The sequence below is a fragment of the Pseudophryne corroboree genome, chromosome 5 (genome assembly GCF_028390025.1).
Source record: "Pseudophryne corroboree isolate aPseCor3 chromosome 5, aPseCor3.hap2, whole genome shotgun sequence".
Lineage (NCBI taxonomy): Eukaryota > Metazoa > Chordata > Amphibia > Anura > Myobatrachidae > Pseudophryne > Pseudophryne corroboree.
Genome location: NC_086448.1, coordinates 342,494,320 through 342,508,241, shown reverse-complemented (window position 1 = coordinate 342,508,241; position 13,922 = coordinate 342,494,320). Strand labels below are relative to the sequence as shown.

Sequence of the window (13,922 nt, the reverse complement as noted above, 5' to 3'; positions counted from 1 at the left end):
ATTCATAAATCCTTCCTTATTGTGTACGCTCGTCCGGGCACAGTATCCTAACTGAGGCTTGGAGGAGGGTCATAGGGGGAGGAGCCAGTGCACACCAGGTAGTCCTAAAGCTTTACTTTTGTGCCCAGTCTCCTGCGGAGCCGCTATTCCCCATGGTCCTTACGGAGTTCCCAGCATCCACTACGGACTACGAGAAATAGAATTATCGGTAAGTAAATTCTTATTATATATATATATATATATATATATATATATATATATATATATATATATCACGATGCAGGCGGCACTCAGGTAATAACAAAGTCAGAAGCAGGTCTGCAACAATGTTTCAAAGTCTATTACTTCGTCCTCAGGTTACAAGTGAAAGATACAAACATATACCTTTTGTACTCTCCCCACCATGTGCAGTGTGATCCGGCGCGCGTCCGACGTGCAGGCGCCCACTGATGACGTCATCATGCCTCACCGCATCTCCATAGCAACAAAATAAACAAACACAAAACACATAACAATATTAATATAAAAATACAAATAAATTTCAACCCAATACTTTGTATAATACACAGAGTCTTCCCGCACATAAAACACACAATGATTAAAAACAGAGCATGTTCAAGCATCGTAGCAGTCAACACATGACCAGCATTAACAATAATGTTTAAAGAAGCAGCATATATTGTAAATGCAGAATATTACAAAAGTCAATTCAAAACTTATATAAAACAATGCAAACCTAATGTTTCGTTAAGACCCTTAGGTGCAATGTTTTGAAGTTCATGAATCCATCTGGATTCTTTCTGCAATAGGCGCAAGGACCTATCACCACCTCGTAATCTTGCTAGTTCATGATCAATAATCATGTATTTAAGACATGCAACATTATGATGCACTTGTACAAAGTGTCGTGCGACCGGTTGGTCGCTAGTACCAGTCGTAAGATCCTTTCTAATGGCAAGTTTATGATTAGCCAGTGCTGTAACTAGGCATTTTAGCGCTGTGTGCAAGAAACGTCATTGGTGCCCCCCCCCCCTACGCAAGATAGGGTCAGTGCGTGGCATAGGCGCGCAAAAAATATATAGGAGCGTGGCTTCATGGGGAAGGGGTGTGGCCACAAAATAATACCAATTTGTACTACGGTGCACAATAGTCTCCATTATTCAAATTACGCAGCACAGTAGCGCCACTACACCAGGTAGAGCCCCCTATTACACATTATGGCAGACAGTCCCCCTTTTTACACATTACGGCAGCCAGTCCCCTTTTTTACACATTACGGCAGACAGCGTCCCCTTTTTACACATTACGGCAGACAGCGTCCCCTTTTTACACATTACGGCAGACAGCTCCTCCTTTTTACACATTACGGCAGACAGCACCTCCTTTTTACACGTTATGGCAGACAGCGTGCCCTTTTTACACATTACGGCAGACAGCGTCCCCCTTTTGTTTTTACACATTAAGGCAGACAGCGTCCCCTTTGTACACATTACGGCAGACAGCATCCCCTTTTTACACATTACGGCAGCCAGTCCCCATTTTTACACATTACGGCAGCCAGTCCCCATTTTTACACATTACGGCAGCCAGTCCCCCTTTTTACACATTGTGGCAGACAGAATAGATAGAGAGAGAGAGATAGATAGATAGACAGACGGACAGATAGATACCTACCATCTCTCCCCGCTGGCTCAGGCTCCTCAGTGCAGGCTTCACGCAGCAGCTCCCGGGCAGGGGAGAAGGAGGAGGAGGGAGGGGGACTGGAGCCGCAGCAGCGCTATGTAATTGGTAGAGGCGCCGCTGCAGCAGTCCCTCTCCTTCCGCATTGGCTGGCCGACACCGCTGTGAATGCTGGATGAGGGAAGCGCATCCCAGTATTCACAGCAGCGCCGGGCAGCAAATGCGGAAAGAGAGAGGGACAGCTGTAGCGGCGCCACAACCAATTACATAGCGTTGCTGCGACTCCAGTCCCCCTCCCTCCTCCTCCTCCCCTGCCTCCGGCACTGCTGCTCTCCCCTTCTCCTCCGGCTGTGGCACACACAGCACAGGCGGCTTGTAATGAGTCAATTTCACTCATTACAAGCCGCTGGCCGTTCCGCCCTCAGGGCGACTGCGCTGTGTGCCAGGCACACCTGGCATACAAGTAGTTACGGCTCTGTGATTAGCCATCCGTTCTCTTAAAGTGTGGTCGGTTTTGCCGACATAATTAAGTCCGCAGGGACAGGTGATAAGGTAGATAATAAATTTTGTAGTATACGTCAACCTATAGTTGATCAATCGCACTTTAAGAGTATGAGGTCAGGCACTGATGTTGGACGAGAAGGCCTGGCTCACAATCTCCACTTCAATTCATCCTAAAGGTGCTCGATGGGGTTGAGGTCAGGGCTCTGTGCGGGACAGTCCTCTCCCAGCACACTTTAGTTGATCTCTGCGTGTTCAGAGATTAGAGCAGCAGGGGGAACTTACTATCAGTCCCCCCTGACACATACTCCACTGTGCATGGGGAAGGTGGGCACTATAATCAGTCAGGCTGGGGAGAGATAAATGTAAATATTGAATTTATGCTGGAGGGGAGAGCTGGGTGCAATAATAATGACAACATATCCTGGTCACAGGAGGAGGTGCAGAAAGAGGAGCTTTTTACAGGGGTTGTGGGGGGTGCTATTGTTAGAATTTAAGATCACCTGGAGGGGGGGGGGGGTCTATTGCCAAAGGGAGTGGGAAGTTATCTTAGATTGGGGGCCTGTGGACAAGTGGTAAAACATTTTAATATTTTATTAAAAGTACTTTTTAAACTTTACTAAGTAATAAGTAAACCCGACAATTTCTGAGAGGTTTTGTGTGTGTGTGGGGGGGGGGGGGGGGGGGGGGTAGATTGTCAGGTAAGTGGTTTGGAACATTGTTACAGTTTATCGTCCGTGGACTACTGATACCTGTGGTTCTGCGGTGTCTCACTCAACTGGATCTGTTGAAATATAAAGGACACAGGCAACGGAGCAGATCTTGTTTTGGACTACTAATCCAGATTGAGTCTGCAAATGTTAACAAAACAATAACAGTATAGTATTTGTATTCAATAATGTAGATGACATTTAATTTTAGCTCAATTCTCACCCCGCCCCCCCCCCCCCCCAAAATAAATAAATAAATAAATAAACGAAGAAACCCATCAAAACAAATAGAAAATGGAGCCAGAAGAGTGATGTTAGACTAGAGATTTTTCCACTGGACGATGCTTTCCTATTGAAATCAATGGATTTTCTCTACATGTTTTCACACAAGCAGATTTCTTGATTTGTAAATGCTAAGAGCAGTGTAATGACCAGCAACATAAAGATAAGTGCAGGGTCAGATAGGTGATTGAGAACGCATCTGTTAAATGCTGCATGCAGTGCTTTGATGATGAGATTGCTCTGCTGTGACAGGGGAACAGAATTCCCCATTCACTTTAATGTTACGCTGACTGAGTGTAACCTCACTTCAAAATGGCATGGTTTACTTTCTAAATGGTAGTAGCCTGTGTTTTCTTCTCAAGCACTTGTCATCACAAGAGCGATTCCTCTGCTCCCTATTTCTACTTGTTTTTTTCTGCTATCTTTCTTACATAGCCCCCTATGTTCGTCTAAAACAATACAGACTTACAACATAAAATACGTTCTGAAATAAGTAAAACAAACTAAAAAGATTGTATATTTTGTTTTGTTTAATGTCCATTATGTGCATACATTGACAGAAGACAATAACTTGTTTTAATATAATAATAGTTACATAAAGTGACTACATTCACAATAGTCAAAAGTTTCATTCAGTTTATTTTCCTGATTTGCTTGTCCTTGTGTGATGGCAAACCCAATTGCCGCAAATAGAATTATCTCCTCTACTTTCCAAAAGGGGTCAAGCCCCGCTTATTAGAGTCAGGTCACACATTTCTCACTTACATCCACTGTAGACAAGAGCAAGTGATCATTCATCTCTGAAGCCTGAGAGGAAACAGACAAAAGCCTGTCACCATGCTTGGGTTTATGTTGAACCTAAAGTGATAAGTGAAATAAAGTTATTTTATCATTCAGTGACCTCCACAAAATGATCAAGGATGACTTATTAACCGCAAGTCAGCTGATTTAGATTTAAGATTTTTCACACTAATTTGCTTAACTAATAGAAACTCTTTAGGAGGACTTTACATTTTATGAAAAACAAATAAAGACAATCAATTATACATTCTTTGTGGATGCTCATATGCAATGATTGGTACTTACACTCACTGTCAACATTGTTAACCCTTTATGACCCATTGCATGTTTCTGGTGTATCCCAGTGATGTCACTGGTAAAGTAGACGAATGAGGCCCTAAGTAACCACAAAAAATGGTTTGGTCGCTTAGACCCAAGGTCCACCCTAATGGACAATGATTTCCTAGTGTTGTAGCTCATACACCAAAATATTGCGATTCTTTCTAATTCAATATTAGATACTCTACCAACTCCAGTTACTGTTGGCATAGTGATTTTGGTAATATTCGAATGATAAAGTACGTTGTTTTACTTGTAAAGTGGGATACTCACCTTGTGGCGATCTTTCTGGGTGAACCCATCTTTCAAACTGCCATCTGCTGGAAAATGTTCACAGTATTTAAATGGACATTGGGATTTGAATGGCAGCCGTCATCACAATACAGTCTACACAATAACATTTAATACTGTCCATTTAAACGGACACGAGGTCATAAAGAGTTAATACAAATAACAACCAATCACATGATAGCAACTCAGTGCATACAACCATGGTCAAGAGTTCTGGTCGTCAGGACTTTGACCATAAAATGAGTGCTGGTGCCCAATGGATTGGTTAGATTCTCTCAGAAACTGATCTGCTGGGATTTCTGCACAGAACATTCTACAGAGTTTACAGAGAAGGATCCAGAAAACCCCCCAGAAAACCAGTGAGCATCATTTCTTAGAACGAAACACATTGTTAATGAGAGTGGTTGGCGGAGACCGGTTCAAGATGACAGGGAGGTGACAGTGACTCAAATGACCACGCATTATAACAACCATATGCAGAAGAGCATCTCTGAACTTGCACTACTTCGAACCTTGAAGTGGACAAGATATAGCAGCAGAGACCAAACCATGTCGTGCTCCTGTTAGCTAAAGACAGAATATTGAAGCTACCGTGAGCATAGGCTCACCAAACCTTGACAGTTCAATGGAAGAACATTGTCTGGTCTGAGGAATCTCAATTTCTGCTTCATCCTGCAGATGGTAGGGTCATAATTTGTCATAAGCAATATGAACCAATGGATAAATCCTGCATTTTATCAACCGTTCAGACTGGTGTTGATGCTGTAATGTTTTCCTGGCTCACACTTGACTCCATAATACCATTTGAGCAATGTGCCGAATCCCACCTGGGAATTGGAAACGGTTCCTTCCCAGGTGGAACCAACCAAACAATAAGACAGCGCTTCTCACTGTGTATCAAAACATTTTTACTTTTATACACTATAAATTCTTAATTTTCTTTTTAATTAGAGCCTCATTGGGGTTGTGATATCTATATAGTGCATTTAGGGTTAAATCCATGAGACCAGTGTGCACTATATAGGATTCGTATGTGGATAATTATTTTAATAATATTATCTGTATGTTTTAGTATTGGTACTGGCCAGTGCCCTACTGTGATAATTATATATATATATATATACATAAAAGTAAAAATGTTTTGATACAAAGTGAGAAGCGCTGTCTTATTGTTTGGTTAGTTCTTTTTCATAATCTGGGGAATATTGGGATCAGTTCCCTAAGATCAGCTGCCCTCACTTTGTAGGTGACAGCGCCAAGTGTACACATTTGCACTGATCGCCTTCCCAGGTGGGATCCGACATTGTCCGTAATAGCTGGCTTCCCGACCCAGTGATATGCTGGGCCAGTTGCCATAGCGGCGGGGGGCAGAGCCGGCAGTGGAGGCGGTGCTGGGAGATGAGCTCATCTCCGCGCCGCCTCTCCCTATTGTAGTGAATGGGTCCCGGGTCGCATCGACCCGGGGGCCTGTTCACACTGTCACGCTGCCACTCACTCGATGACACTGCTTTATTCCCGGGTTGAATTACCGGGTCAGGGAACCTTTGATTTCGACCATGGCCCTTTCACACCGCAGAACGTCACGTGTCGACCCGGCAAGAATACCTCTGTCATTTGGTGGAATAGGAGATTTGCAGCCGCCAAATCTGCAGCATCTGCAAGATATTATCATGTCTGCATAGACCGCACTTTCTAGTGAATGTTTCTAGCTCCTTGTTGGACTCATACCGCAGAAAATCCAGTCATTTCTGGAGGCAAGGTATTGTCCTAGTTAGTACTAGAATGGTGTAGGAAAAAAAATAAGATTTTACTCACCGGTAAATCTATTTCTCGTAGTCCGTAGTGGATGCCGGGGACTCCGCAAGGACCATGGGGAATAGACGGGCTCCGCAGGAGACTGGGCACTCTAAGAAAGATTTAGTACTACTGGTGTGCACTGGCTCATCCCTCTATGCCTCTCCTCCAGACCTCAGTTAAGGAAACTGTGCCCGGAGAGCTGACATTACAAGGAAAGGATTTTGGAATCCAGGGTAAGACTCATACCAGCCACACCAATCACACCGTATAACTTGTGATAAACTTACCCAGTTAACAGTATGAACAAACAACAGAGCATCAACCAATGGATGCCAACATAACATAACCCTTTATTAAGCAATAACTATATACACGTATTGCAGAAAGTCCGCACTTGGGACGGGCGCCCAGCATCCACTACGACTACGAGAAATAGATTTACCGGTGAGTAAAATCTTATTTTCTCTAACGTCCTAGTGGATGCTGGGGACTCCGCAAGGACCATGGGGATTATACCAAAGCTCCCAAACGGGCGGGAGAGTGCGGATGACTCTGCAGCACCGAATGGGCAAACACAAGGTCCTCCTCAGCCAGGGTATCAAACTTGTAGAATTTTGCAAATGTGTTTGAACCCGACCAAGTAGCAGCTCGGCAAAGCTGTAATGCCGAGACCCCTCGAGCAGCCGCCCAAGAAGAGCCCACCTTCCTTGTGGAATGGGCTTTTACAGATTTTGGATGCGGCAATCCAGCCGCAGAATGAGCCTGCTGAATCGTGTTACAGATCCAGCGAGCAATAGTTTGCTTTGAATCAGGAGCACCCAGTTTGTTGGATGCATACAGGATAAACAGCGAGTCAGTCTTCGTGACTCCAGCCGTTCTGGTTACATAAATCTTCAAAGCCCGGACTACGTCAAGCAACTTGGAATCCTCCAAGTCACAAGTAGCCGCAGGCACCACAATAGGTTGTTCAAATGAAAAGATGACACCACCTTTGGCTGAAATTGCGGACGAGTCCGCAATTCTGCCCTGTCCATCTGGAAAACCAGATAGGGGCTTTTACATGACAAAGCCGCCAATTCTGACACACGCCTAGCCGAAGCTAAGGCCAACGGCATGACCACTTTCCACGTGAGATACTTTAGCTCCACAGTCTTAAGTGGCTCAAACCAGTGGGATTTTTAGGAAACCCAACACCACGTTAAGATCCCAAGGTGCCACTGGTGGCACAAAAGGGGGCTCAATATGCAGCACTCCCTTAACAAACGTCTGAACCTCAGGCAGTGAAGCCAGTTCTTTTTTAAATCAAATGGATAGGGCCGAAATCTGGACCTTTATGGACCCTAATTTTAGGCCCATAGTCACTCCTGAATGTAGTAAGTGCAGGAATCGACACAGCTGGAATTCTTCTGTAGGGCCTTCCTGGCCTCACACCAAGCAACATATTTTCGCCATATACGGTGATAATGCTTTGCTGTCACGTCCTTCCTAGCCTTTATCAGCGTAGTAATAACTTCATCCGGAATGCCTTTTTCCGCTAGGAACCGGCGTTCAACCGCCATGCCGTCAAACGCAGCCGCGGTAAGTCTTGGAACAGACAGGGCCCTTGTTGCAACAGGTCCTGTCTGAGAGGCAGAGGCCATGGGTCCTCTGTGAGCATTTCTTGCAGTTCCGGGTACCAAGTCCTTCTTGGCCAATCCGGAACAATGAGTATTGTTCTCACTCCTCTTTTTCTTACAATTCTCAGCACCTTTGGTATGAGAGGAAGAGGAGGAAACACATAGACCGACTGGAACACCCACGGTGTTACTAGTGCGTCCACAGCTATCGCCTGAGGGTCCCTTGACCTGGCGCAATACCTTTTTAGCTTTTTGTTGAGGCGGGACGCCATCATGTCCACCTGTGGCAGTTCCCGTCGATTTGCAATCTGCGTGAAGACTTCTTGGTGAAGTCGCCACTCTCCCGGGTGGAGGTCGTGCCTGCTGAGGAAGTCTGCTTCCCAGTTGTCCACTCCCGGAATGAACACTGCTGACAGTGTGCTTACGTGATTCTCCGCCCAGCGAAGAATTCTGGTGGCTTCTACCATCGCCACCATGCTCCTTGTGCTGCCTTGGCGGTTACATGAGCCACTGCGGTGATATTGTCTGACTGGATCAGAACCGGTTGGTCGCGAAGCAGGGTCTCCGCTTGACTTAGGGCGTTGTATATGGCCCTTAGTTCCAGGATATTGATGTGAAGGCAAGTCTCCTGCCTTGACCACAGCCCTTGGAAATTTCTTCCCTGTGTGACTGCCCCCCACCCTCGGAGGCTTGCATCCGTGGTCACCAGGACCCAGTCCTGAATGCCGAATCTGCGACCTTCGAGAAGGTGAGCACTCTGCAGTCACCACAGGAGAGACACCCTTGCTCTGGGGGATAGGGTGATTAACCGATGCATCCGAAGATGTGATCCAGACCACTTGTCCAGTAAGTCCCATTGGAAGGTATGGAACCTGCCGAAGGGAATGGCCTCGTATGATGCCACCCTCCTTCCCAGGACTCGAGTGCAGTGATGCACTGACACCTGTTTTAGTTTTAATAGATTCCTGACCAGTGTCACGAGCTCCTGAGCTCTCTCTATCGGGAGATAAACCTTTTTCTGGTCTGTGTCTAGGATCATGCCTAGGAGAGGCAGATGAGCTGTAAGAACCAACTGCGACTTTGGAATATATAGAATCCAGCCGTGTTGCCATTTCACTTCCAGAGAAAGCGATACGCTGTTCAGCAACTGCTCTCTTGATCTCGCTTTTATCAGGAGATCGTCCAAGTACGTGATAATAGTGACACCTTGCTTCCGCAGGAGCACCATCATTTCCGCCATTACCTTGGTGAATATTCTCAAGGCCGTGGAGAGACAATTCTGAGGTACGCCTGATGAGGTGGATAAATGGGGACATGACGGAATGCATCCTTTATGTCCCGAGTCACCATAAAATCTCCCCCTTTCAGGCTTGCAATAACCGCTCTTAGCGATTCCATCTTGAACTTGAACCCTTTCAGGTATATGTTCAGGGATTTTAAATTCAATATGGGTCCGACCGAACCGTCTGGTTTCGGGACTACAACATGGTCGAATAATAAGCCCCTCCTTGTTGAAGGAGGGGAACCTTGACCACCACCTGTTGAAGATACAATTTATGAATTGCAGTTAACACTGTTTCCCTCTCGTGGGGGGAAGCCGGCAGGGCCGTCGGTGAGGGGGCATCTTCTTAAAGTCCAGCTTGTATCCCTGAGACACAATATCTATTGCCCAGGGATCTAACAGGGAGTGAACCCACTTGTGGCTGAACTTACGAAGGCGTGCCCCCACCGGGCCTAGCTCCACCTGTGGAGCCCCAGCGACATGCAGTGGATTTTTGTAGAGGCCAGGGAGGACTTCTGTTCCTGGGAACTAGCTGTGTTGTGCAGCTTCTTTCCTCTGCCCCCGCCTCTGGCAAGAAAGGACGCACCTCGGACTTTCTTGTTTCTTTATTCGAAAGGCTGCATTTGATAATGTCGTGCTTTCCTAGGCTGTGCAGGAATATAAGGCAAAATATCAGAATTACCAGCTATAGCTGTGGAGACCAGGTCCGAGAACCCTTCTCCACACAATCCTCAGCCTTCCACATGCCTCTTAAGTCGGCATCATCTGTCCATTGCATATTCTACAGGACACATCAAGCAGAAATCGACATAGCTTTGACTCTAGGACCCAGTATACTCATGTCTCTTTGGGCATGTTTAATATATATATATATATATATATATATATACCTATCACTTAAGACAGCATCTTTAAAATATATATATATCTATATATATATCTATATGCATACTAGGGTCTCAATCTCTGCTGATAAGGTACCTTTCCACGCTGCCACAGCGCTATAAACGCATGCCGACACAATCGCCGGTCTGAGTAGTATACTAGAATGTGCACGCTATCTGCAGGATCCCTGAGAATAGCTAGTGCTACCTTCTGTGCAAACGGGACACCCTAGGGGAAGATTCCCATCACATCTTGGCCCTAGTGGGGAAAGGATACTGCTTGAGAATTTTTTGTGGGAAGCTGCAGTCTCTTGTCTGGAGATTCCCGCTCTTTTTCCTCATGAGAGGAGGGAAATTTACCTCAGCTTTCTTCCCCTTAACATGTGTACCCTTGTGTCAGGGACAAATGAGTCATCAGTGATATGCAAATCATCTTTTATTACAATAATCATATATTGAATACCTTTCAGCCATCTTGGCTGTAACTTTGCATTATCGTAGTCGACACTGGAGTCAAACTCCGTGTCGATATCAGTGTTTATTATTTTGGATAGTGAGCATTGTGAGACTCTGAAGGTCTCTGTGACATAGGGACAGACAAGGGTAGATTTCCTGTCTGTTCTCTAATCTTTTGTGCAATAAATTCACCTCAGCTCTTACACATATCCAAACAGGTGTCGGCGTTGTCGACGGAGACACCCTCTCACACACACATTTGCTCTATCTCCTCCTTAGGGGAGCCTTTTACCTCAGACATGTCGACACACACACACGGGATGCTCTATTTGAAGACAGTTCCCCCACAAGGCCCTTTGGAGAGACAGAGAGAGAGTATGCCAGCACACACCCCAGCGCTATATGACCCAGGAATCACACAGTAACTTAGTGTTAACCCAGTAGCTGCTGTATATATTATTTTTACGCCAAATTTATGTGCCCCCCCTCTCTTTTTCACCCTCTCTATCGTGCAGGGGAGAGCCTGGGGAGCTTCCTCTCAGCGGATCTGTGGAGAGAAAATGGCGCTGGTGAGTGCTGAGGAAGAAGGCCCTGCCACCTCAGCTGCGGGCTTCTCCCGCGATTTTGTGTAAAATTAATGGCGGGGGCTAATGCATATAACAGTGTCCAACTGTATATATGCTGCTTTTGCCAGGAGGTACTTAATTGCTACCCAGGGCGCCCCACCCCTGCGCCCTGCACCCTACAGTGACCGGAGTGTGTGGGTGTAATGCGGGAGCAATGGCGCACAGCTGCAGTGCTGTGCGCTACCTCATGTGAAGACAGGAGTCTTCTGCCGCCGATTTCGATGTCTTCTTGCTTCTGCCGGCTTCTGTCTTCTGGCTCTGCGAGGGGGACGGCGGCACGGCTCCGGGAACGGACGACCAAGGTTAAGATCCTGTGTTCGAACCCTCTGGAGCTATTGGTGTCCAGTAGCCTAAGAAGCGCAACCTAGCCACAGTTAGTAGGTTTGCTTCTCTCCCCTCAGTCCCTCGTAGCAGAGAGTCTGTTGCCAGCAGAAGCTCTCTGAAAATAAAAAAACTAACTAAAATACTTTCTTATTAGCAAGCTCAGGAGAGCCCACTAAAAGCACCCAGCTCTGGCCGGGCACAGATTCTAACTGAGGTCTGGAGGAGGGGCATAGAGGGAGGAGCCAGTGCACACCAGTAGTACTAAATCTTTCTTAGAGTGCCCAGTCTCCTGCGGAGCCCGTCTATTCCCCATGGTCCTTGCGGAGTCCCCAGCATCCACTAGGTTGTTAGAGAAAGAAAAGTTCCACTGTGTTGGTATCTTGGGTAAAAACATATAGGTTGATACATATAAAAATGTCTCTACTATTATAAAAGCATGTGTATAGACAATGAGATGATTTTGATATAAAACAACCTTTATTACATGACATAAACATCAGAAAAAGAAAGCAATTAAAAAGATAGGATGCATATGAATTAAACATGACTGACCCAAGCCCAATTTTCTTGGTAAGCAAATATAAATTTTGGTGCCTCTTAGTGGAATAAGCAGTTTTATACAGATGAAGTTAAAGCACTATAATAATTTACCTATGTATTAATAATCGCAGCACTGCCACGGTTATTAAGTCTGTAGAAAGACACATATTTTCATTTAGAATAAAAATATACCCACTATGTACTAAATTTAGCTTGCAGTGACATCGTCGGTAGCGGTAACCGATGTCCCTCCAGGTTCCTTCCCTGACAAATTGGAGGAGACTTTCATATTTGCTTAAGGCCTCTCCTGCAAGTAAGTTTCCATAGGTATAAAGCGATTTATGCCATCTATGAAGTGCATAGGTATAAAGCGGTTTATGCCATCTGTGAAGTGCATAGGCATAAAGCGGTTTAACTATTTCTTCGGAACCTTAGGGGCATTCCCACAAACTGAATTGTCTCCATTGAGTTTAAATAGGGGTCTGGTTCAGGTTATCTGGATGAAATGTCCTGTTTGGAAGCAGTGGCTTTGTTTTTCTGTAGGTGTTATTTGCACTATTAAGTATAAAAACAAAGTATTAGCTTTTACTAGACTTCTCAATTGTAAAGCACATTTTCAGATGTTGGTGCTATGTAAATAAATGTTATTAAATACATTTTTGCTTTAACACATTTGAGAAGCCAGTAAAACTGACTATTGGGTAAAAAGTGTACAGAACAATCAATTCTCCTCTGATAAATACACGAGAGAGGTCCCCTTTTCAAGGCTGTTATTTGATATGGACAAAATGACTCTTTCATAAGGACGCTTTCATGGTGAGGCTGTACTAGATCCCCAGTTGAGTCAGGCTGCTAAAATATGTTGCCCAGATGTTGTTGAAGTTTTCTTTTTGTCTGGACATATATTAAGCATAAACATTTTAGCCTCAGATGACTAAACAGTTATTATATGCTGGGTGGGTCATATTCGAATGAGCAGGCACCAGTGTAAAAGGTCCCATCGTCTGCACTCTTGGTCTCAGAGCATACAGTACAATCCAGATATGCAAGTAAACTACATCACAGTGCATTGAAAACATATTTAACCAGAATCCTTTTGCGCTTAAATCTGGGATTTTTATTGTTACTGTTAAAAAGTAAAAATGTTATTCGCATTAATGTTCACAAAAAAAATCATAGACAATAAATTGCTAAAACTAAAATAAACTGACCTATTTATCATGGGTAGCTTGTGGGCAGTGGTAACTATCATGATCGGTCACTATACCAATGCCAGGAGATGGCCGGGGGGGGGGGGGCGAGCGCAACAAAGCCCCTTGCAGGCTCACTGCGCTCGCCAAAGGTTCTTTTCCCACTCTATGGTGTGGACATAGTCCCTGTTAGTCGGCATGCCGACTATTGGGATTGTGGGTGAGCGGGATGTAGGTGCCTGTATTGTGTCCAGTGGTCTCCTGACCACCGGTCACATAACTACATCCCATCATAATATACTGCGCATATCCCGGCAATACCTAATATGCGAGTCCCAGTAAAAAAAAAACACTGACAGTGAAAGGAAGAAGTTCTAGCACTCTTGGGGATCTAGAAGCCTCTCCAGCAATGCTGTATGTATCCCATGTTAGAGGTTAGGTATCGCTAACCTGTGATGGTTTTAATCTGGGGGCAAAAAAGTTTAATATAGGTCTTTGAGGCCTGCGATAATCGAGATTAAAGAAGATAAACAAGAGGAATCTCTGCTATATGTATTAATCCATTGATAAATTCTGCAGCAAGATGCAATGGAGAAATTGTCTGTTTTATGTGGAGAATTGGGC

The 13,922-nt window shown here is 45.0% G+C and overlaps 1 protein-coding gene and 1 long non-coding RNA gene across 2 annotated transcripts in view; one reads left to right on the top strand and one right to left on the bottom strand.

Annotated features, from left to right (window-relative positions):
• ITGA9 (integrin subunit alpha 9) overlaps window positions 1-13,922 on the top strand; it is an 838,556-nt gene that overhangs the window by 481,916 nt on the left and 342,718 nt on the right. The gene's annotated exons all lie outside the window — the stretch shown is intronic.
• LOC134929047 (uncharacterized) overlaps window positions 3,714-13,922 on the bottom strand; it is a 34,843-nt gene continuing 24,634 nt past the window's right edge. The window contains exons 2-3 of the long non-coding RNA XR_010178234.1: window positions 4,566-4,612; window positions 3,714-4,031 (exon numbers count right to left, since the gene is read on the bottom strand). This is a non-coding gene — a long non-coding RNA (uncharacterized LOC134929047). The remainder of the gene's footprint in view (window positions 4,032-4,565; window positions 4,613-13,922) is intronic.